This window comes from Cavia porcellus, unplaced genomic scaffold (assembly GCF_034190915.1).
Source record: "Cavia porcellus strain 051 isolate PalLab524CR breed Dunkin Hartley unplaced genomic scaffold, mCavPor4.1 scaffold_6, whole genome shotgun sequence".
In the NCBI taxonomy this organism is placed as follows: Eukaryota; Metazoa; Chordata; class Mammalia; order Rodentia; family Caviidae; genus Cavia; species Cavia porcellus.
Genome location: NW_026947489.1, coordinates 50195666 through 50217174, shown reverse-complemented (window position 1 = coordinate 50217174; position 21509 = coordinate 50195666). Strand labels below are relative to the sequence as shown.

The 21509-nt window shown below is 36.8% G+C and overlaps 1 long non-coding RNA gene across 2 annotated transcripts in view; it reads left to right on the top strand.

Annotated features, from left to right (window-relative positions):
• Nucleotides 1–21091, top strand: part of LOC134476441 (uncharacterized) — a 32314-nt gene extending 11223 nt beyond the window's left edge. The window contains exon 3 of one of the 2 annotated variants that reach the window (XR_010048092.1): nt 20575–21091. This is a non-coding gene — a long non-coding RNA (uncharacterized LOC134476441). Of the gene's footprint in view, nt 1–12157; nt 14589–20574 lie in introns of those variants that run through there. The other variant, XR_010048091.1, reaches the window with a different exon arrangement.
• Nucleotides 21092–21509: the final 418 nt, after the last annotated feature.

Genomic DNA, 21509 nt, shown 5'->3' with positions numbered 1-21509 from the left:
AATTCTGTATTATTTCTACCCATTTTTTCTGTTTTGCTTTTTAAAAATAAAAAAAAAGAATCTCTCATTTTAATATCCACATATGAAATGTTGTCTATTGCATCTCTGGAAATATTTATATAAATAAAACAGGATTGGGATAAGTATGATTGAGATCATCTGGCCCTTCAGCTTCTCAAATAAAAATAGAAATATCAGTGATATCACTGATAGAAATATCAGTGATGGTGAAAATTAATCTTTGACAAAGTTAAATTAATATTTTCAAATGTTTAATCTGTATAATTTAAGTTTGTAGACAGGAACACACACCCAGACATATGCACATTATTCTAGAGTAAACTGCAATCTTTTTCTTATCCCTCATTCTCCACATCTTTCCTGCCCCTTTAAAACCAAGGCAGACTATTTTTCCTTTTTCTTTTTGCATTTTATGTACAAAATAAGAGATCTGGAATAGTTTCTTTGGTGACTACCTTAAATTGTGAACACTTAGAAAAATATTGAAAATATTTTATTTTATTGACACTTAATAAGACAAATCTACTGTCAATTTTTTTCTCTTTTGATAACAGTAGTGGTAATAGAGATGGTGGATTTAAAAGGAGAATTTCTGTGATTCAAATTATTCATACATAAGTTAGTGTATATGTGGCAAATATCTGTTCCTGCGTAATCTGCAGGAATAAATGTACTTTCAAGAGATGTCATTTAGTCTATTTTTGCAACTGAAAAATTTTTTTATTCTTGTAAATAAATAATTAGGGACTTTAAGACCATTTTTTTTGTTTGGACTCAAATAAGTTAGTGTCTGATTATGATGGATGCCTTTGTGACCTGGATTTTCAACTCATAAATATCATGCAATAATCCCTCCTCCCAAAAAAAGCTACTAAAAAATTGGTAGGCAGAGAGCCAAACCAATTTGATAGAGAATTTTTTTTCCTCTTAACAATGGGTTTGAAAATTCTCCCTGGGGAGCTCCATGGTTTTCTTTTAGTATGCTTTGTTTGGAGGAAGTGTTTGTCACAGGCAGCTGAGTTAGACAGAAATATCATAGGGCTCAGTCAAGGGTAGCCACTGGAAGAAACCAGTGCAGAAAACCAAATATCTCACAACCTTGGAGGAGGTGGACATCTCTCCTTTGGGTCAGATCACAAGACAAAAGGCAAAACAAAAGCAACCACACCCTAAGTATAACTATCGGGGACTGATATTTTAAATAGGTATCAATCATCTTGAGGAAGCCAGAAGGAGTCATTACCCCACCCCCTTACCCGCAAAAACCCTATTTTATGTACATGTCCCCTTGCTATGAGACTCACCTCTCCATTTGATTTCGATGTAATCAATTTTACCTGAGCAATTACACTCATAATCCTATTGGTCGACCATAGTTCTATCCCACCTCATGTCCACCTGCCTGGTGAGTTTCCATTTTTCACCACTGTTTGTTTACCTGCCTCACTTCATGGTTTTTCTCTATAAAAATCCCTGGAAAAGACAGGATCCTTGGGATCCCTTCTGTACCTCTGGGACAGAAGCTTTCTTTCTCTCAATAAAATATGTTCTTTTTTTAACCTCCATTGTTCCTGAAATTCATTCTTCGATTTTAAAGAACATGAGCTCGTAGCAGACATCCATCACGCTGGGAGTTTGGTTGCGCTGTATCATGTTTACAAGATATTTGGGGCAAGGGAAGAGGTTTTGTGAGGGCTTATAACTTCAGGTTTCTCTCAAATTGCTCTTTAAGGACAATGGTTACTTCATGTTGGCTGTTGCGCCCTTTATTTTTCATTTTTGGCAGAATATAATCTAGGTGTGATGTCACTGGGTATAGGACCTTAGGGTCTATATAATAAAGAGGATGAATGTCAAAGGCTTTGTATTTCTTTGGAAAAATAATTTAATGAAAACCAATGTAACAACAACAACAAAAAAGTCCACAGGTGATTGCACTTTGTTGTTCTCAGTAGAGGGCAGTCCTCACAAGATACCAGATGTCAGTGCTTCAGGTTGTCAGGGACTCCGCTGGAATGGGTGATGACAACAGAGGAGAGCACAGAGTGTTTGAGCTGGATCATAGTCCAGTATGGCTTATCCTTCCTTGGTCTGGATCATACATATCCAAAACGCACAAACAATTGATTTTGTCTTATTCGATATATTAAAGTCTAGCTTTCTATGTAATCTATTCATGAGGTCGAGTTGTAAGTGAATAAGAATACTCATCTCATTAATGTTGAGTGTTGATGGATCTGGCTCATTTTCCCCTTAGGGAAAATATGCTCATGTATTTAAAAATAGTTCAGTGATTGTCTCGGTTACTTTTCTCTCATCGTTTAGACAAAATACCCAACACCCCAAATTAAAGAAGGAAAGATTTACTTAGCTCGCAGTTTGTGGAAGTTTCAGTCCATAATCAGCAGCTCCAAGGCAGGGTGGCATAGCAGAGGGCCACACTTCAAGGCAGCAGCCAGCAAAAGCAGTAAGAATAAAAAAAAAAAAAAAAAAAAAGGAGAATAAGCCTCCTCTCCTCCCTTGTATTGTAAGCAGCCTACAATCAGAAGCCCCAGAGCAGGAGTAGCAGTAATGCATCTTACGTCCTCCTCTTGCACACACTGAAAATGTGTACAAAGTAAGAACCCTGGCTCCCTGCTGAGTCTCTTAGTTAAATTTCTGAACTTCTCAAGATGACACAATGTATCAGCCATAACAGTGATCCTGGATGTATATCTTTAGATTATTTACTGTCATTACTGGTCATAGTCATTCATAATTATGTGCTTTTGTTGTTTGACTCAATAATTGCCAACAGTATTTGCCTGGAAGGTCATGTGGAGATTATCTGGGGCATAAGGAAGGAAATGTAGCGAAATAGAAAAGACACAAGGAAACTGAAAGTTTAAGAAAAAGACAAGAGAGGGAAAGGTAGAAAGAGAAGGGAGAGAAGACAGAGAAAGAAGAGAGAGACAGAGACAGAGATGGAAATAGAGATTTTCTTTTCAGTTCTCTCTTATGTTTGTGTTGGAGACTGATATACATCAAGGCCAGAAATTTTAATAGATGGGTATATTTTTTCTGTTTTATTTTGTTTTTGCTGATAATACAAACGAATAGAAGAATTTTGTAAGTTACTTTTTGGAATTTTAAGAGAAATTTTTTTAAATATCCACTCAGTTTTGTTTAACTATTTTCTCAATATATTCCAGGTTTTCTGTGCTTTTTGGGTATTTTTTCTGTGTGACATTTGCAAAATTTCTCCTGAAATTTAGTAAAGCAATTTTAGCTCCCAAAAACTTTCAGTTATTTTTGATTTCTTTCTTTGGTACCTTATTCTTTTCCTAATGAATGAGTATAATATGTACACCAACCTTTCATAAATTAAAAAGAGAATTAGAATTCAAGTCTATTGCGATCTTGCCTTTCTCCTGAATAAATCTCTGCTTCTTCTGGGGACAAAAATCTGTTGGACAGCCTTGGTCTCTCTCACATGTTGCTGTACTCGTAAAAGCATTAGCACTATCCGGTATACTGGACAATCCCCAATTTCTTAGAGCCTTAACCCAGAGGAAGTAGTTTTTGGCTGGCTTTGTTCCTCTTCACATGGAGACCAGTGCCCCTCTTCTTGGGCTCTCCATGAGAGCCCACTCAACTCACTGCTGCCACAGTGTTGAGAGAGAGGATACACCAAGGAGAGTTTGTGCTTGGGCCCAGCATGCAAGTAGTGTGTGTATCTGCTTGTTTGCCCTGTTCAGAATCATTCAGAACCCCATGAATAACTGGGGAGGGTGTTTCACTACATTCCCTGGGGGATTATAGCTTTTATGAAGCTTAGAGAATTGTCTCTGCCAAGCTTTAAAAACCCAAATCACTGGTGATACCCAGTCACCCAATAGGTTTATGAATAACAATACTTGTTGGTAATTACCTGTGGCTGCCTAGCATTTCCTCTAATAGTGATGTCCATCTCCATGCTGACCACAGGCTTTCTGTCTGCGGGGTTGCTATGTGGACCCACAGGCTAATCCACAAGGTGAGCAGCCATTACCCTGGAAGGCCTTGCTCATCTGGGGCTGACAGGGTAACTGAGCCTTCTGATAATGGTGCTTTCCTCAAGCACACTCATAGGTGAGGTGGTCAGAAGGGACCCTGACTCCTAGCTCTTCAGTCCCTGGCCGTGCTTTAAGTCCTTCTCCCTGCTGTGACCATAACTCTCAGGACCTGGGCAATGCTGTGCAAGTGCCGCGCCTCACCCCAGCTTCTCCCCTGGCCGTGTCTATCTATGCCTCTCTCCACGCGGACACTGTACCACTTCAATCCATACTGGCCTTTCCAAACTCTTTCAGTCTCGTGACAGTGTTCTTTCCAGCATTAGCAGTCATAAATTACTTCCTTTTATGCTTTTTATTGTAACTTATATTTATAAATATTTTTATTTTTAGGAACAGAGGAGAAAATTATTTTTCTTTTATATTATTTTGAGCTAATAGCTGTTTTATCTTAGAAACTAATAATTGCCATGCCAGTGTTAACTTTTTTCTATTATCACTAAATAATCTCCTAAAACAATACTTAAAATATAAAAAGAATTCCATTTCATAATAGGCATGATTAATCCACTGACTTCTTGAAGATCTAGTTTATTTTATTATTGTTCTTCATAACTATCAACTGGGCCACAGAAAACAGGTATGTACTTAATATGCTATATGTCTGATGATTTTCTTAGGTTGGATTCCTTGCAGTGGAATTATTGACTTAAAATCTATTTTCCTATACATCTCCCAAAATGCCATACCACTTTATAGTTCATCAGTAAGTGGGTATGATCATTTATAACACCCTTGCTGATTTATTCAGACAGTAACACTACTAGTTTTGTACCTGTTTCTTCAACTTTAAAATATTGTCTAGGTATTGAGAATTGTAAAAAATCAACATAAACTTCCAGGCATGGTGGTGCAAACCCGTAATCTTAGCACTTGGGAGAATATCTTGAGTTTGACACCAGCCTGAGCCAAACAATGAGTTCAAATCCTGTCTGAACTAAACCAAACAAAACAAAGCAAGGTTATATGTGTAACTCACACATGACTCCTCTAGTATATTAAATACGTATTAAATTCTATTTTTAAAATGACAAAGAACCAACTGAATGTTTCTTGGGATTGTAGTGGAGATTAACTGAGACAATATATGCAAAAACACTGAGATGAGCTATCCAGGTAGTGGATACATGCTAAGTACCATCATTCTCTCTCCTTTTAATCCAGTGTCTTGAATACCTGAACAGCTGAAATTCCATGACCTTAGCAAGGACACAGGGACAGCAAACACAGCATGTGGCTGGCATCTGAGCTTCAGGCAGCTGCAGTGACTGATCTGTCCCTAAAGATCACAGAGACCAACAAATCTGGACCTCGAGGCGCTGACTTCCCCTTGGCCAAGCGTTCAGATTTCCTTTTGCTTATAGATTCATCTGAACATCTCTGTATGAGCAACTTATCCCTGAGACTGTTGTCATCTTCCTGGCCACATCCCTGTGGTGTCATGATTTCTGCTCTGTACCCACTGTGTCTGTATGTGAGCACAATCAAGTTGTAAGGAGGATAATGGTGATGACCAGGAACACAGAACACACATTTCTGGTTTACAAAATCTCCAGGGATTTCGATAATAAGCTGGTTGGAAGGAAGGGACAGAGTGTAGGAAAGAATAAAGTGAAAATAGCCTGGATAACAAATGTCAGTAGCTAAAGAAACAGCCCTAAGAATGGAATGGATGACATAAAGCTGTTGAAAAATCAGTCATGAAATGACAGGGTAAATGAGAACCTGAGTTTAATGGACAGGCTGACTTTACAGATGCATAGCATTTTACCACAAAACAACCCATAATTAAAAGCAACTACCATAGTTTCTCTTTCTTTGAAATAGTTGAGTATAACTTCATATACAATAGTATCAAACATAACAAAATAGTATAAAAACATTCAAGAGAATGAGAGTATTACAGGGCTTTCAGAACCAAATAACAGAAAACAAACAATGGCTAGTATATTATCTCATTTTCCATAGGAAATTTGTTTATACTTTCACATGTAATACAATCCAATAAGGTACAACATGTTAGAGTCAATGGAAACAGAAGAGCAAGAACATGGTAGGACTTCAGAGTAAGATGATGTTATATCAATACTGGCTATTATAATGACTTGTTTCCTTCAAATTAGCTGTTCATACCATCACAGATAGAAGCTATGGATTTTCAAATGATCTCAGAATGAAAATATATGGACATATGGATGTGAATATTGCTTATTGCAGAAAATTATTTAATAAGGAATTTTATAAATGCTGAGATGACTATGTGGGTACACTGCCACTTACTTAGGGGAAAGAGAACTAAATGCTATGTTAGGGCTCTCCCCCTCAACTTCATGCACATCCCCCTCCTGGTGGGGCAGCATCCCCATTGTGCAGGATGATTCTGGGGATTAAGGGGACAGGAAGAAACTCAGAGGACATCACTGTGACCTGATGTAATGGGCACACAGTAGAGGAATAGGTGGATAAATGAATGATCCTTAATGTAGGGAATTCCTCCTTTTCAGGTAGCCGCATCAGGTTCACCTAGGCTGATGTAACTCTTTGTTTGAGCCACCTGCACTGACCAAGTCAGTTTCCAATTATCTCTGTGCTTCTTATGTGCCACCTCTTAAACACAAGGGTTTACTGACAATGAGCTTGTCCCCAGAAGCCATAACAATTACAGTTTTAGCTATTAAACTTTAAATTGATGTTCTGTGACCATGTTATTCAGACAGTGACCATTTCTTTAAATTTCAGTGGACCATGAGAGATAGATCTACTTTTCTGTGCTGGTGCAAATCATGTTCTGAGCCTGGATAACTGAGAATTGATGCTCGCAACATGATGCTGCCAGCTGTGTGTTGACGTGTGCATTCAGTCATGTGTGTGACATGATTATGTCACATCTTAGAGATGTCTTGCTCTTTTTGTTGCCTACTTGTCATGTATAAAGATATTTTTCACAGAGTTAAACCCTTACTTTCATTCTTACTCTCCATTAAGCTGGACTCCATTGAAACTTCTTTCTTTTTTTTGGCTGAAAAACTGACCCTTTTTCTGTACTCTGGATAACTTGATTCTCTGAGGCCCAAACTTACTTCCAGGAATAATGCACTTCTTCAGTGTCATCTTCTTTGCTCCAACTGCTCCTCAAATAGACTCTCAGCTCTTATTTTCTCATTTCGTGCACCCTAGGGTGCAACTCTACCTCTATTGAGCTATGGATGTGAAGTGAGGGAATTGCTTGTCAAATTTATGACTCATTATTTTTGTCCCTAAATGCAATGTATGAAATTTATGACGAGGACTTTCTGCTGTAGGTAATAGTGACTTTTTGGAGCACAATTAAAGAGAATTTTTTTTTTACATAAAAATGATTCATGGGTTTCCAAGTGAAAATATGTTCATTTGCTCAGTCTAGAAATAACACATCCTGCTTCGTAATGATTCCCTCTGTGAAGAGCCAAATGACTCTTGCGGACCTGTGCAGCAGTGTCGCAGGTTAGTAGCCCTCAGTCACTCATCCCCTGTTCCCCATGCTGCCTGCAGTGGGAACTGCTTGCTCCCCTTGTGGGTTGGACATGCAGCAGCAGATTCTTGCTTTTTCCTATCCCTTGTTATGTGCAGCACATTCAAGGTGAATTTATCCAATCATGTGTGTTTCAGAGGTTGGCGCCCTGTGCATCTACACATAGCCTATCTTATGAATTCCACTTGTATCTCATAGGCTTCTTGCATCTACACTGAGTTTCTTCATTCTCCTTTCAATGTCTAAAGATCTCAAAAAATATGACATGGACATGAAAGGCTTCATTTAATTCCTTCTTTGGTTTTCACTGTGTCAATGATTTGGAGATTACAGGGCTATTGTTACATAGCAGCTTCTGTCTTCAATCTTTGTCTTCTGATTGTTTACTTTGCTTACACTGGGGCATTGCTAGGAGGAAATATAGAGGTTCCCCTAAATCAGACTTTGTGGCTCTTGTCAATCAAGCCTTTGTTATTTGTGCAAATACTTTCTGTTAACATTTTTCCTTTCCTAATTTTAGTTTCCTTAATCCTAGAGGTAATAGCCATATCCAGGAACTTTTAAAATATGCAAAGTCCACTGTCCTGTTCTCTCCTGAGTGTGTGTGTGTGTGTGTGTGTGTGTGTGTGTGTGTGTGTGTGTGTCTCACTGTGTGTCATACAGAGCTACAGCCTCCTCCTGCAGAGTCTGCTTCCTCTGTTCCACATGGACTGAAGGAGAGCTTAGAAGAGAACTGGAAGAGGAGTCTTGGTCACTGACATCTCGCTGGATTACCAGTGCCTTAATGATTATCTTCCTCATCCATGAGAGGTCCTCCTTTCTTTTCTCTGGCTGCAGGTCAGTGCCCATAACGAAGGTCACATCTTCTCTAGCCTATTTCCAGCTGAGCAGATCAACTCTGCATTCCTCATACTATTTTCCATTTTCCTTCTATAAAAGATCAAGCCTACTTCATTTTATAAGGTATTACATTTAAATAGACTCAAATATAGATGTTTAAAAGAAGTAAGGTCTCACAGACACACCCAGATACTACACTCACTTTTCCTGACCACCAGGATCAAACTGAGGTGTGATGGCATCTTTTAGAAAAAGAGTAGAAGCCGATGCTTTATCAAAGTGCTTCTCTTTAGATCCTACTTGTGTACTTTAGTGAATTCTACTTGAATCTTATACTTCATTAAGTCTGTGGGAATTCATATTACTAGAAATTTTGTTTCCTCTTGTGATTTTCTGTTTTTTTTTTTTTTTTTTTTTTTTAAGTTCCTGAGTTCTATGTAGGTACATCATGGATTTTCTCTACTACTCTCTAGATTTACTTCCCTTTTCTAACTTTCTCCATGTTTTATCTTTCTGTGTCTCTCTCTTTGTGTGTTTGTTATATTCTGTTGTAACCAGGTCATCAAACAATTTGTTTCTTGGACTATATTGTTATAAATCCATTTATTTCTAGAATCATAGAATCCTAGAGTCCAAAGAAGAGACCCTTCTCATTAGCAGTTATAGATTAAACACATCTAATGAGATTTTATCAGTCATTAGTTGCTGACTTACTATTCTGAAAGAAGTTTCCATTGTCTTAACATGAGGATGATCCTCTCCATATATAACAAATAATTAATGTTCATTTTTATTTATTATTTTACATTTTGATCCCATTTGCATGTTTTCTCTTTCTTGTATTTCCTGATGTCCTGGCAAACTTTCTTTGGAGCGTTGTTCCACTTAGCACAGATGCCCTTTGTTCCAAGAGTCTTCCAAGAAACTGTCATTTACTTTCTCTTCTCCTCTTGCCTCCAGGACAAACTCCATTTCATCCTAGAGGCAAGCGATTTACTTAATTGAAAATTTTCTCCATTTTTTCCTGCAAAAGGCAACTCAATTAGGGTCACAGACATAGCTCTGAACATAACACCATGAGATTTGAACTGGAGGTGGATAAGGAAACATTCCCATATGACAGCTCTTACTAAGGTAATTGAGTATGAAAATATTCAGCAGGTCAGATAATTGTTGCTGTCTGTGACTCATGAGATGCCTCACATTTGGAATGTCAGGGCATGTGCCTGAGAGAATGTATGTGTACCCTTGGGTACACTGGCTTCTTGCCTCCTGAACTGGATTTTCCTGCTCTGACCTATATGGTCCTGGAGTAACAAGAGCAGGACTCCCTGGTTCCCACTCTGACTTTCCTCTGAAAGGCTTCCTTTCTGCTGCCTGCCTTAATGTCCCCATTATCCCAATTGACCACACCCAAGTCCCCGGCCAGCCCCACCCTGCTATCCTGCTCTCTCACTGTCATAGAGCATGCTCTATGGCATGCTCGCCAGCACACATTACCAGTCCGTGGTTGACCTGTCCTATACTGTTCACTTCTTTCTACCTTTCTCTAGGTTCCTATCTTTGCTCTACCTGAAACAAGGTTCTGTTATTACAATACCAACATCCTGTTTCTCTCCTCCACTGAGAAGTCTCCAAAACCAGCTCCACAGCAGGGTTGGCGGTGGCTGGTGACACTGAAGGTGCTTGTGGCCACCTCTAATTGCCATTCTCTGCTCACCATTCTTTGAAGCTTGTGCCTTTTATGCCTGCAGCCCTCCTTAGATCTATGGCTTAGCATCCTCTGCTGACCCACTTTCACACCCAAAGATGATTCAATCACTGACTCGTGTTCTTTTCCCTGTTTTCCTCCTCTGGACTTCACTTAGCAGCATGGTGTTTCTACTGGGTGCCTCCTCAGGTCTTAGCTCTTACATCACTCAAAACTAAACACTGTAAACTGAACAAAGGTTCTCTTGACACTTTCTTTCTATCTCCCCCAGAAATAACTACTGTTCCAACTCAGAGTGTATTTTCTAGCACCTTTTCTTTATATATTTTTGTACTCCATACTAAAATAAGATTCTTGGAAATATATAATAGGGACTCAATAAGTAGTGAATTAATGAAAGTATATTTGTGAATATGTATGCATGTATACACACATCTTATACACACACACACATATATGTACAGATTGCTTTGTATATGTGTTTATAGTTTGATAAAAATTGTGTTGCTTTGTACATATTACTTGGCCACTTGCCTTTACAACCAAATAATAAATCTTAGTAACTTTTCCAATTTAGCACATCATTCTGTATTTTGTTTATTATAATTATTTTATAGTATTGTGTATCATGGATATTGATTTTCCCATTTATTTCTGATAGGAATTTACACAAGTCGTATACCTTGCCATTTATAAACAATGCAATGGCATACATCTTCTCTCCAGGTGTATGCATTTTTATGCAGTTGTTTCTTTGAATTGTAAAGTAAAATGTAATGCAGATTCTTAATAAATACCACCAAACTGTCCTTCGGAAAGATTATTGTGGTTTATTTTCCTACTGTGTATGTAACCATTTCCCCATATGCTTACTAACATTCCATGTTATTGAATCTTTGATTTTTGCCAATCATGGTATCCTTTTAATTCAGCTTTTACTGACCACCAAATTAAACATTTTCTCATGTGAAGTGGCTTTTACTATTATAATTCTGTCTCCCACACTCTTTTTTCTTCTTTTGCTCATATTTCTCAGAAATATCCTGATAGGGTCCAAGAATTAATTTCCCCATGCTCTTTTGTTTCTCAGTTTATCTTTCTTCAGTATCTTCTGTTTTGTGTCTTCATAAATATCTCCCTGTGGTATTCATTTATAATCAAATTGCAGTTATCTTGGCATAAACGCCTGCATTTCTTTTACCTCTTCCCTTGTGCCATGCACTCTTAAATTTGTCCACAGTGCTCCTCACCCATTCCTGTCACCAATGAAGCTGGTGATGCTACCACGTCTCATTTTATGGATGTTGAAATAACAATTTAAAACCTGTTGAATCTCTTTTTAACCTTCACTTTCAAGGGAGTGTCTCATTTCTCTTCTTGTTTCTAGGATGAAATTCTTTTCTCAGGGTTTTGCTTTTCCTTTTGTCTAAGAGTGTGACTGGTTAGAAATTACTATGTTAGGATTTTGTTCTTTTCTTTCACTTGTTATTTGGAGGATTTCATCAACTGTAAATATTTCACTCTTACCTCTATGTACACATGATTCCCAAGTAGGTATCATTAGTTGTGATGACTCATTGAAACCTAGCCTCTTACTGTTTCCCATAAAATTATAGTACTTCAACTTCAAGTTTAGAACTTTAAATGATGATTATTATCCTCTTCTTTGCTAAACCAATTCATGTGATTTTACCCAGTGTGTGTGTGTGTGTGCGTGTGTGTGTGTGTGTGTGTGCGTGTGTGTGTGTGTGTGTGTGTAAGGAGAAGGAGAAAATCTTCTTTTATAAATGACAGAATTCTCCCTGGAGAGAAATTTGCTTTATTTCCCAAATTACTTGATGAGCCATTTTTGGTGAAGGAACATGGGTGGGAGGAAAATATCAGTAAGAATTAAGCTTGGATAAAAAAGCTGGGCATTCAGCTGCTTTCCATGTAGAGCTGATGTGCTCTTAACTCTTTTGTTTTGCTGAATATACTTTCCAGGAGCTGGATCGTCTGAGGTTATAACAAGAACTAGAGTATCTGAGAAAAAGAAAGGACTAAAAAGGTAGTTGCCATCCAGAATAGAAAAGAGAAGACATGTGTAGGAAGGAAGTTGTGAAGCACTGTGATGCAGTATCACTAAAAACTCACTTGTCTTTCTGGAAAAGTTTGAGCAAAAAGCCTGTTTCTCATGGATTGATTGTAACTAACTGTAACTAATTAATTAATTAAAGTGCTACACCCAGTGAGATACTGTCCTGTTCCAATTTTCCACTGTTTTTCTATTATTCAAACATTAAATTAAATATACTAAAACTGGAAACAGTCAGGTATTAGTGAATGAATGGATGAGGAATCTATGATATGTCCATACAGTAGAGTACTATTTAGCAATCAAAAGATTGTTTGTATTTTAATAACAAGGCAAAAGCCCCAAAATAATTCTGATAAATAAAAGAGAAACAAAAATGCAGTCATATTTTATGATTCAATCATATAAAAATTCTATGAAATGCAAAGAAATCTATTATAAATAAATACATCATTATTTGTCGGGGGCAGTATAAAAGAAAAGGGCTTATCACAGGACACAAGGAAACTGTTGGAAGTGATATGTGAGCTTAGTATCTTAATCCATTTTATGATTTTTAAAGCATTTAATAGGTGCAAGCTTGTTACACTGAACATTTTAAACACTTTTATTATTTATCAAATGCACCTTTAATAAAGGTTAGTTGAAAGAAATGCATTTAATTATCTTGAAATAATGGAAAATTTTAACAGATTAATAATGAGGAAGGGGATTGAATCAGTAATACTAAAATCACCAATGAGAGAAAAGCTGATGACTTCTCTGGTGAATTCTGACAAACTTTAAAGAATTAATACCAGTCCTTGAATTCTTACAAGAAAGTGAAAAGGGCTGAGTACTTCTAAATTTTCAGATATGAAGACAGAAATGCATGCTACAAAGAAAATTAGAGGGATGAACACAGCTACAAAAATCCTAAACAAAGTACAACAAGCAAGCTGACTCCAATGGCTTATCATTGAATTAAAAGGCCAAGCATGGTGGTCACACTTGTACTTCCAACACTCAAGACTCTGAGGCCGAATGATTGCACTAAGTTTGAATCCAGCCTGGGTTATAAAATGAGTTCAAAGCCAGCCTGAACAACATATCAAGACTCTATCTTGAACAAAACAAAAACTCCCTGCCTCAGCACATTAGAAGAAATCATGTTCAAGTGAAATTTATCCCAGGGATGCAAGGATGGCTCCACATATTCAAATGGACAAACATGATATATCACATTGACAAATGAAGGATAAAAAATATCTGATTAACTCATTTCATGCAGAAAGCATTCAACAAAATTCTTTTTTTATCATGAGAATTCTCAAAAAATTAGCTACAGAATGTACCTCAATACAGTAAAGTCCATATACCATAAGTGTACAGCTAACATTACGTACAACAATGAAAATCACAAGGCTTTTCTTCCAAGTTCAGAACCAAGACAAAGAATTCTACTTTCACCACTTCCATTCAACATAGGACTAGAAGTCCTAGCCAGAGTAATTAGACATAAAAATAAATAGGTGGGAACCAAATCAGAAAGAAAGAAGTTAAATAGTCTCCGTTTGCAAATGACATAATGTTTGTTTTAAAATCTTAAATCTTAAAAGTACTAAATGAATCCAGAAAAGCAACTGAACATAAAATCAATACAAATAAATTAGTGGCATTTTAAACACTAACAAGAACCTACTAAAAAAGATTAAGAAACCCACAAACTGGGAAAAGATTTTAGTGAACTCTCTCTCAGACAAGGGACTCTTGTCTAAAACATATAAAGAATTAAAAAAAAAACTCAGACCTCCAAAATTCAAAGATCCAATCCAAAAATGGGCATCTGAGATGAATATGCAATTCTCAGATGAAGAAATGCAAATGGCAAATAAATACATGAAAAAATGCTCATCATTATTGGTCATTAGAGAAATGCAAATTAAAACCACACTGAGATACCATCTCACTCCTGAAAGAATGGCCAGGATCAAGAAAACCAACAACAAATGCTGGAGAGGCTGTGGGGAAAAAGGAACTCTCCTGCACTGTTGGTGGGAGTGTAGACTGGTAAAGCCTTTGTGGAGATCTGTCTGGAGATTTCTCAAAAAGTTGGGATTGGAAATCCCATTTATTCCAGCTATTCCACTTCTAGGCATATTCCCAGAAGAACTGAAAGCATCATACCACAGTGATATATGTGCACCTATGTTTATAGCAGCACAATATGTAATCGCCAGATCTTGGAAACAACCCAAGTGTCCATCAACTGAGGAATGGATAAAAAAGTTGTGGTATTTCTATACAATGGAGTATTATTCAGCTATAAAGAAGGATCACATTGAGATATTTATCAATAAATGGGCGCAGCTTGAGACCATACTCATAAGTGAAATAAATCAATCTCGCATGTGTGAATACCGAATAGTTTCCCTAATGTAAGTAATGATTCAAATATATAAAAATATGTGGTAATCATGATTCCCCATTATGTGGCCTTGAAGCCTTATAAAGTTTTCACTCATTAATTAGAAAGGCTTTATTCTGGGCTTCTTGATATGGAAATATTTGAAGGTATAGTATATGAAGTTTTATCCAAATATTTCAAGGAAAAAGACAGACACTATGGTAACTACTATTAAGTCGGGTTATATGGTGGTGAAGTACTAGGTTGCTGAAACAGTCATGCTTTGACCTCTATTGTTATATTGTTATGTCTTGTTTTACCTCAATCTCCCCCTTATTCTTTAAAAAAATTATTTAGTTATTTCTTATGTTTGTTTTAATTAAGGGGAAAAATTTAAAAAATTAGGAAATATAATAGTAACTCTTTTTGATTTCCTATTAACTTGTTTTGAAGTCCTGTAATACTCCCACAATCTTGTTTTGACTGATTAGACTCTGTTCCATTCTGTATGATAGTATCAAGTCTGAGGGTATAGGCAACTACTTTGAAGGCAATAAGATTCACTAAGATGCCCATTCTGGTTTGACTATTGTCTCCTTTGGCAGTCCTGTAATGTTTACAATGCCTCAGTTTTATTGGTCTTGTTCTCTACTGTTTTGTCCAACTTTATAATATCTAATGAGATAGACAATTCTTTTTAAGGAAACAAGAGACAACGTTGATAACCATTGTTGATAACCTTGTACTCTGTTCCACACCATGTGCTATGTCTATCCTTGGTTTTGACTGACAGCTTTCTTTTGCCATATTTGACTGTATTCTCCCCCCCCCCAAAAGTAATAAGAACTAAGGAGTAATAAAATCCAAAATGTGTAAATTTTGTTGTAAAAAATAGAGGGGGAAAAAAAAGAGCTCTAATGGATATAACAGCAAGTGTGTTTAGGGGTGTTAAATAGCTGACTATATTAATGTTTTTGGATCATTGAACACAGCTGTTTGCAGTCTCCCTGTTTGAATGTCCACTTTGTATTCTCTGATACTGTGATTTGAGCAACTGTTTTCAAGATGATAATATGTAATCTATTAACAGGTGATTTCTTACTGTTATGTTTTTTTTTTTTTTTGTAGTTCTGTATTACATGTACCCTTACACCGCTTTGTTTTGTTTTGTGTTTTTCTCTTTTTCCTCTTAAATAAAATAAAATAAAAAAAAGAAACCAACTCTATATATAGTGGCTACGAAGTATAGCAATAAATTTAACAAAGTGAAGTGAATGCGAACCGAAGATTTTCTGTACAACCAACAAAATATCAACACAATAAAAAGGTAACTCGTGGAATAAGAAAAAATATTTGCAAGTGATATATCCAGTTGAGAATTAAAATCCAAGAGTATGAGGAATTCGTATGGTGCAACAGGAAAAGCAAATACTAAAAAAATGAATAACCCATCCAACTAAATAATGGTAAAGGACATTTTCATAAAGAATAAACTTTTAAAAATTTTTTCTAAAGACATAAAAAGGCCTATAAGTATATGAAAAAGTGTTCATCACTACTAATCATCTTTTTAAATGGGTAGAAATTTTTCCACAGAAGTCATGGAAAAAATGGAAAAAAAATGGCTGCAGCCTTATTTTTTAAAAAGCTACATAACATTGCTGAACATTCCTAATTATCAGAGAAATACAGATCAAAATAACAATGAGGGCTTCCCAATCCTGTTTTTTTTTTTTTTTTTTTTGGTCTTTTTCCTTTTTATCGGTACCAAGGATCGAACTCACGACTGCCTGCTTGCAAGGCAGGCTCTTATGCCGCTGAGCTAAATCCCCAGCCCCCAACCCTGTTAAAATGACTATTTTCAAGAAACATCTTTTTTTCCCAGCATTTTGATGTTCTGTTGTATTCTCACATCATTTTCATAAAATAAAACCTGCCTTGCTTATCTTGCTCCACTGTACAAAACATGTCTTCCTTCTCGGATTGCTTTTCATATTTTCTTTTTTAAACAGGCTTTGGGCAAGGCAATGATGATACTCCCTGGTGGTGTGTGCAAATGTGAATCTGAGTGTGTTCATGTGCATACACTTGGGTTTCATGCATTAATGAATTTAGAAATTTTTTAATTAGAAAGATTTCGGCTATGATGTTATCTGATCTTATTTTTCTATCTTTACCTCTTTTTCTTTATGTGGAGGAGCCATAATTACATTATTCCACTTGAAACTGTCCTGTCACTTGCAATTATCTGTTTTTAACATTACTTTTCTCTCTCCATTCTATTTTGATTTGTTTAAATAGCATCAAGGTTGTTAATATTTTATTCCTCACTGTCTAATCTAACACATTTTTCAGTGCATTTTTTTTCTCTCAGAAATTGTGACTTTTACTTGTATTCCCTTAAGTTGCATCTTTTTGTATTTCTAGATCACTACTTAACACTTTCAATCTTTCTCTTCTTGAAGATATGGGATACAGTTGTAATAACCATCTTTGAATTCTAAGATCTGTTATAGTTCAGGGTCAGTTTATTAAATTTATTTTTCTCCTTATTATGAGTATCATTTGTCTGGTTTTTTTTTTTTTTTTTTGCATTTCATTGCCTGTTCCTCACTGAGTTTTACTTTGGTGTTGGAGCTTATAAGTTCCTGTACATATTCATAAGTTTTGCTTTGGAGCAGTGAAGTTTCTTGGAAACAGTTTGATTCTTTTATGCCTAGCTTTAAAGATTTGCTAGGTGGGAAAATGCAGAGCAGCATTTACTCTAGCTTACTAGGAATAAATATTCTCTACCTCTAAATCAAAATATTTCCAAGATCACTGCTTGACGTCTTGTGAATTTTCAGGTTTTCCTGGCCCCATGTAAAATCCAATTACAACTATTCTCTTTAGTGCTTTTGTGCAGTTATCTTCCCAGTCACATAGGCTCTGTGCTCAGAGCAGGTCTCTGATGGATGGTGAGGGTGACCCTGAAGACCCGGGGCATACTCTCTGTGCAGTTCTCCCTTCCCCATTCTCTCCCTGTGACCTCTACCTGCCTGTGTTCTTCCGTGATGCTCAGCTATGCCTCCTCAACTCAGGGATTTTACCCATCTTTCCTTGCATTTCCCTTGTGTGTGTCATGGTCGAGAAGTTGATTCAAAGTATATACTTACAGCAATTTAAAGCTCATTTGAATTTTATGCTGTCCTTTGTTCCCTCGTATCCAATATTTTGAAAATTGTTGATTTATATATTTTGCTCCTTCATTTATTTTGGCTGAAATTAAAAGATTGATTGCTTTTAAGAGATTTTTTAAATAATGTGAAATGTTTTGATGTTTATCACATATTTACTACTGATTTTTCACCAGTTAATATTCTTTCTTTTCTTTTTTTCTTTACTCCCCCTCTCTTCTTCCTTTGTACTGCAGATCAAACTCATGACCTTGCACATTTCATCAGCAATATTAATTTGGATTAGTTTATGATATACCATTGTTAAATATTAAGCAATTTTATAACCTAGCTGTTAAACTGTTAGTGGTTTGCATTTGGCAATGTTTCAATATTTGTATTCATTAAATTTGTCAGAGCTATAAATCCAAACTTTTTTAAACCTCCCCCCAGAGCTTGTCTATCAACTCCATCTGGAATTGTTTTTATTTTGCCTGAAAGACATCACTTAATATTTCTTCTAATGTACCCAAATGTTTCCTGTTGATGAAGTATATCATTTTAATTTTTGCATATTACAGCATACAGGATACAGTTGTAAAAATAAAATTTATTGTGTAGAGGGTTTTGAAATATTTTTCATTGGATATAAGATTCACAGTTGTAGGCTGTTTTTTGCCTTACTTTAAAATTGTCTCTTGTCCAAACAGTTTCTGATTTTAAAAAAAAAGTTCCCTGTCTTAGTCACTTTGTCATTGCTGGGACACAATGCCTGACACCCTTAGGAGAAAAGGTCCATTTGGGTTCACTCCAGAGGGATGGCAGAGAGGCATGGTGCAGCTGCAGGAGGACATACTCAGTCTTGGCAGTGGGTCAAGAAGCAGAGAGGGGGAGAGGAGGGAGAAAGGAGGGAGGACGGAAAAGGGAGGAGGGAACAGTATGAGGAGAGGGGAAAGGGGAAGACGGGGAGAGAGGCCAAATGGGAATGGGATGCACAGCTTTCCCAGTCATGCATGCAGTGATCCACCTCCAACTAGTGCTCAGATCTTAACTGTATGTCAGCTGTAACGACCCATAATCAAATGACCTTTCCAGAGCCATTCCCCTGAATACCTGAGGCTTTGGGCAGACTTTGTAAAGCCAAAGCATAAAATCTTGTTTGTCTTTGTCAAAAATATCCTCTGGATATTTTTAAGTTTTAATATTTAGCCTTGGCATTAAGCAATCTGATGATAACATATATTATTAAAGGGCTCTTCATATTCTAAAGATTTTTTTTAAAGACAGGGTCCCACTAAGTTGCTAAACTGCCCAGGTTGGGTTTGGATTTGTCATTCTCCTGCCTCAGCCTCAAAGAGTACAGAGATTATAAGCTCATGCCATTGCTTTGGGCTCATTAATTCATTTGCAAGTTCATAGCTCTCAGGGCCTTAATCATCTCTTAAATATTCCACCTCTTAACTATTACAGTAATGATTCAAATTCCAACGTATGCTATTTGGGGGTATCTCCAAAAGTAGCGTAGAAATTCAGAAGCATCTCTTTGGCTGACTTTTCTTCTTTCCTATCAGCTCTAGTAATTATTAACTGTTCTGTAGAGGAATAAAGAGACCTTTGCAAGTATCTTCCAAATATATTAGATGACATAATCAGTTTTGGAATTAAAGAACCAGGTGTGGTGCCTCACTTGGGAAGCTGAGGCAGGGAGATTATTGTGAGCTCAAGGCCAGCCTGGACTACACAATGATATCTTGTCTCAAAAATAAATAATTAAAGGAAATGAAAGAAAAATGTTAACTCATTATCATTCTATTCATACATAAAATTTTGTCCTACTTATAGCAATTTAATTAATCATAATGCAGTGATCTATGTATACTCACATTTATATCAGCATGGGTCATACATAATAGCTAAGCCTTGAAAGCAGCCTACATGTTCATTTCCTGATGAATGAATAAAGAAAAGATGGTATTTATACACAGTGGAGTACTACTCTGCCATAAAGAAAGATAAATTTGAATTATTTGTAGGGAAATGGATGCACCCTGAGACTACAATGCTAAGTGAAAAAAATCAGGCACACAAGCTTAAATAGCACATAGTTTATTTTATATAAGAAACAGTAAACATAGTTTATTTTATATAAGAAATAGAGTAAAAATAAAGAGCAAATTAAAAGATAGATAATAGGAAGTAGGGAGATAGATTTTTTCAAATGAGAAGATGATCAAGAGATGAAGGGACAGAGAAGGTATGAAAGTAGAATTGATATGTCTTATGTACATGCACCGTCTCCACACAAGGAATATAACCATTATGTGGTGCAAATATATAATAATAAAAACTGGGAAAAGAAAGAATTCATAGTAGTGTTGGAGAAGCATCACAAAATGGTAACAAAAAAATTTGAAAAGAAGCTCCCAAGGGCTCAGGACAAGGATGAGGAAGAGCAGGGCACGGGTCAAGACAGATCTGGCTGGTCTGGTGGATCTGTCCTCTTCTGGGTAAGACATGAGGCTTAACTCCACCTCCCTGGAGTTCTGCAGCCAAGAGCAGGGATCACACCCACGTTTCAGAAGGAGATGAGTGGCTTGAATAACCGGATGAGTAAGCGGTCCTGCAGATGGGACCGGAGAATGAGATATTTTTTTCTAGGACATCTGCCATATGGAAAAAGCTTCAGGCTACAGTTGTGATAATGATCAGGAAGTAGGGAGCCAGGTGGTTACTGTGGTCTGACTGATACGTCTTTCTCTCTTCAATCTGTTGTGCCATCCCGAAGGACCAAGATTACATTGAGCTCTGCACTTAATAATGACCCTGAACCAACGCATCTGGCGAGCTACAGCAGGTCTCCTGGGCTGCGCTGCCCTGAATGTCTGCCAGCCACACGCAAACATGAGTATTGGAACAGATAGAAAGAAAAATTCTCTCTTCCATGTATCTACTGCCACCTTCTGTCCATCCTCGTGTTACCCCTCATCCCCACTCAGGTTGGAACCCATTACAATTCTGGAAGTGAAGAGGAATAAGTTAGAAATGGAAAAACGGGGAGAAATGGGTTGTGTGTGAATAGTCACCTTGCACTCCTCCCCTGTAACCCTGACATACATAGCGATTCGCAGAGTTATGCAAATTGAGACTGAACGATCATGAAACACTGGCTTCTTTAGTTGGCTATAGCCACTTTTCATCACGTGTGCTAAATAGTGACTGAATGCACATTTTGTTTACCATTTGATTTCTCATTTAAATAAATGTTTGAGGATTATACTTAGAAAAGATAAAAAACCACAAATACGGTGCATTTGACTGCAAACAAACAAATTGCTATAGCTGAAACTGTCAGAGGAAAGAACATCAATATTAATTTGATGTTAACTGAATGACTACGGCATTAGTATCAAACAAATACATTACTTTATTGAACATCGATGAATTGGAAAAGCCTTACAAATGCCTGATCTGCTTCAGGCTCATTCTCTGTTTAACCACTTTTTTCAGCTTTCTTTTTCAAGTTCTCCCTTTAAATCACTCTATCACGTGCAACCCAAATTAAAGAACTGTTTTGAAAATGAATCTCTCAGAGAACAGAGGAGGCAGAGACAGAGGGAGAAGGAGAAGAAAGCTCTGAGGAACACGGGGGCTGTTCTCCAAGCATCCTTCTGCATCTCATTTCAGCCAAATGAGACTACACCAGCTGCTTAGATAATCTCC